Source organism: Gadus morhua, chromosome 12 (assembly GCF_902167405.1).
Source record: "Gadus morhua chromosome 12, gadMor3.0, whole genome shotgun sequence".
Lineage (NCBI taxonomy): Eukaryota > Metazoa > Chordata > Actinopteri > Gadiformes > Gadidae > Gadus > Gadus morhua.
The window spans coordinates 16156282-16160441 of NC_044059.1; the positions used below are offsets into that span (position 1 = coordinate 16156282).

Here is a 4160-nt window from a genome sequence, read left to right on the forward strand (position 1 = left end):
TATGTATGTATACATACTGTGACAAAACAAGACAATTCTCCCTCCAACCTTACAAAGTTGGGTATAAAAGACAAAACTGTTTTGTAGCAGCACAAGCTTGATTTTTAAACTACATCTGAAACCACCTAAGTTGTGTATCCGCTTAAAGGGCTGCCGGTTCAAATGTTATATTGCCTAGTGGAAACTTTGTCATGGTAGCACTAAAAGGAAAAATATTATATGCTAATATATATATTATGTATATGCTAGAATTGTGCCGTTTTCCAAAGATAAGGCTTTGTTTTCCAAGACCTTTTCATTTCTAGTGTCAATATTAAATTGGCATTTCCTTGTAGTTCTTTCTTGCAGTTAACATTACTGTGGAAAAAGAGGGACACAGAAATGGTTGTTGCACTACTCCCTTCACAGATTAAGGGGCGCAGCATCCTTATCCACCATAGTGAGCTATGCTCACTTCGACCATACCAGTGGTTGACAGGGGAGGTACGTGACTGTGTGATTTTAAGTATCAGTTTCACTCGGCACTGTGACATTTACTTTATCTAGCATTTTAAGACTTATATCAAGAGTGTTCAGATACTTTGATACTCTTAAAATGCTGGAAAGTACAGCCAATTTTAGAAAGTTTATTAATTGGATAATTATCATTTATTTATTTTATCTTGTTGTTTTTGCCAGGTTATTGAGGGCCTGTTTCATGTTGCTGCCCACACATTCAATGTGGTGGACACCGTCTACATTATGAATCACTACTCAGCAGGTGGGATTTTGTTCAGTGACAGAACTGAACTACCTCGTCACAGTTTACCAAAGGTAATGTGTTTGGTGATTGTAGGTCTGCTTGTGCATGGTGATGATGTGGGGGTGGGTTCACGGTCATATTAGCTACATGGAATAAAAAATTGTCTGAGAATCAACAAGTCAAAATTCAAATCAAGTACATTACCTGAGATTATTGATTATTTTAGCCTCTCTATGTGTTTGTTTTCATCCTTTTGGTCTTGTAGGTAAACTTTGACAACTATGAAGCTGTTCTGTCATTTGTGCTAGTCAACGGCAACCACTGGAACTTACTGGTTTGTAATTATTTTATTGTTGGTTTTTTTATTTGATACTTTTGTATTCTGTATTATTAGTCTTTTAATGCACACCACTGAACTATTAGTGTAATATTAATAGTTATGTTCCTCTTTGTTCTGTCACAGTACATTAATGCAGAAACCAGCACAGTATTTCTGATGGATCCAGCACGATTGTCATCAGAGCTTGAGGACTCTGAACATGCTGCTAAAAGAATACAGTAAATCAACATTTCAGCTAGTTTTGAAAATTCTAATACAAATATATCTAAATGTTTAAAGTGAATAACAGTTATTTACATTAATATTCACATACAACACTGACAACTGCTGTAAATGAGAATTGTGTAGAGGTAAGTATTCAGTGAGTAACATTTATGGCTGATCTGCACCAGTCCATCAAACTTTGTTTATTCACTTAAGTTACCAACTGTAACAAAATCCCTATTTAAAGTGTATTAAAATTAACGTTATTCAGGGAATACTTAAGGATGCGGAGGACACGCCATGGCAAAGAAGACTGGTTGGATATTAGGTGGAAAGGGGGAGTTATGAGCCACCCAGTTCAACAGGATGGAAGTAGCTGCGGTGTCATTGTTGTCAAGGTAAGCTAAAGAGATTTTGTGTTCATTATGTCATGTACGAAATGTGTGTGAAAGATTATTACATTTCATAACATTAGGCAAACGTAAAATGCAATGTGTTGTGTGGCAACCCCGATCGTCGGCGGCTGAGGTTTCCGAAGGAGACAGACCAAATAGGGTGTAGGTCAATGGTTTTTATTGCGTATAACCACTTAAAAAAAGTAAAACAAAAGACAACGAAAGTTCTTCCACTTATGGGGTAAAAAGGGTGAGGGATCTCCGGGTCCGGTCCGTCGTGAGGTCAGCATGGCTCCCGCTCCCGGCTTCTCCCGCGACCGTCGCTCCCTCTCAGCACGAGCCACATGGCTGAGAGAGCCCCGAATGAGTGGAGCAGCAGGCTATTTAAGCTGCTTCTCCACCGGTTCCTCAGGTGCTCCTCATCTTCTTAATTGGCAACGGCCGGGTTGCCACAGTTGACAAGTTACAAATCGGTTAAATGTTTTGGGAGGCATTCTAGTCACATTCTAGTCAAATTCTTCAGTAAAATGTTTCCCATGTTTGATGTCAGTATCTGTGTATTTAATATCCAATGGAGAAACACCCACAGAAGTGTTTTTTGTTTAGATGGCAAAAGCAGTGATGGAGGCATTTCCTCAGATCCCAGATGTTAAATTTGAGACATCCAAAAAGGCCATGAAAAAGGAGAGGAGAGATCTGGCTCTCGAAATCCTAAAGGCATCAGGTACATATACTGTAAAGCACACATATAGTATAATTACAATATACTATGTAAATGAATAAATAAAAAAAAATTCTACTATTTTGTTTCAGTCTTTGATGAGCACACTTGTTGCGCAATGTGTGCAGCCGTGAAGCCTCCGGGATCTGGACCTCCCATTACAGACTGGGTGAGTTGTTGTGAAGCAGCAGTTCCAATGTAGAATTGTGATGTAGACTCTGACGCCGCCGCTATTGGCGCGTCCTCACGCGTCCGTATTGTGGCCGCACCAAACATTTCCCTAGTCTTTCAATTACGCAGTTGCGCTGAAATATCAAAGCTAAAGGCGTATTGCCGCTGCATAAAGCATAATCATTTTTAGGAAATAAGTGATTGCTGCACGGTGTTTGTTTATTCACTGTTTTACAAGTACAACGTCGCACCGCTGTGTCAAGCAGCGTCTAACGCCACTAACGCACCGCTTTAACGTGTGTAACACGTCTACGCGCCTGCACCAATGGTTCCCCATGCAAAAATGCTGATTTTCAACGCCAACGCGCGTGCAGTGTGGCCGTACCTTAACAGATAAGCGATGTGTGTTAGTTGGATAGGGGAGGCGAGAGGGACAGAAACTATGATGTGCTGTCCTAGTCCCTCAGTTACGTGAGGTATGGTGTCGACCATTACCAAACCATTACCGACCATTAGCATTACCAAAGGACTTTGGTTTGGCTGAATGTAGCCTAGTCTTTACTTATTATATTTTACTTTGTTTGTTTGATTTGATTTATTTGATTGTGCTGATCCTTAAGACACGTGGCATGGAAGCTATTGAAAGAAATATGATCATTCCTGCATATTAATATTCATATAAAATAGAGGAAGCAATAAAATACTATAACAAGTGGTGTGTCTTATTCTTAGGGTTTAGTTCTACAATTGGATACTGGTTTGGAGTCACTGGGTCACGTGGCATGGAAGCTATTGAAAGAAATATGATCATTCCTGCATATTAATATTCATATAAAATAGAGGAAGCAATAAAATACTATAACAAGTGGTGTGTCTTATTCTTAGGGTTTAGTTCTACAATTGGATACTGGTTTGGAGTCACTGGGTCACGTGGCATGGAAGCTATTGAAAGAAATATGATCATTCCTGCATATTAATATTCATATAAAATAGAGGAAGCAATAAAATACTATAACAAGTGGTGTGTCTCATTCTAAGGGTTTAGTTCTACAATTGGATACTGGTTTGGAGTCACTGGGTCACATGGCATGGAAGCTATTGAAAGAAATATGATCATTCCTGCATATTAATATTCATATAAAATAGAGGAAGGAATAAAATACTATAACAAGTGGTGTGTCTTATTCTTAGGGTTTAGTTCTACAATTGGATACTGGTTTGGAGTCACTGGGTCACGTGGCATGGAAGCTATTGAAAGAAATATGATCATTCCTGCATATTAATATTCATATAAAATAGAGGAAGCAATAAAATACTATAACAAGTGGTGTGTCTTATTCTAAGGGTTTAGTTCTACAATTGGATACTGGTTTGGAGTCACTGGGTCACATGGCATGGAAGCTATTGAAAGAAATATGATCATTCCTGCATATTAATATTCATATAAAATAGAGGAAGGAATAAAATACTATAACAAGTGGTGTGTCTTATTCTAAGGGTTTAGTTCTACAATTGGATACTGGTTTGGAGTCACTGGGTCACATGGCATGGAAGCTATTGAAAGAAATATGATCATTCCTGCATATT

The 4160-nt window shown here is 38.6% G+C and overlaps 2 long non-coding RNA genes across 2 annotated transcripts; both read left to right on the forward strand.

The window, feature by feature from the left end:
• The first annotated feature begins 676 nt into the window (after positions 1–676).
• LOC115555170 (uncharacterized) lies at positions 677–1301 on the forward strand. The gene is made up of 3 exons (XR_003978834.1): positions 677–813; positions 1008–1076; positions 1206–1301. It is a non-coding gene; the product is annotated as an uncharacterized LOC115555170 (long non-coding RNA).
• Positions 1302–1535: 234 nt separating this feature from the next.
• On the forward strand, positions 1536–2755 carry LOC115555171 (uncharacterized). Its single transcript, XR_003978835.1, has 3 exons — positions 1536–1684; positions 2288–2405; positions 2495–2755. It is a non-coding gene; the product is annotated as an uncharacterized LOC115555171 (long non-coding RNA).
• The last annotated feature ends 1405 nt before the right edge of the window (positions 2756–4160 follow it).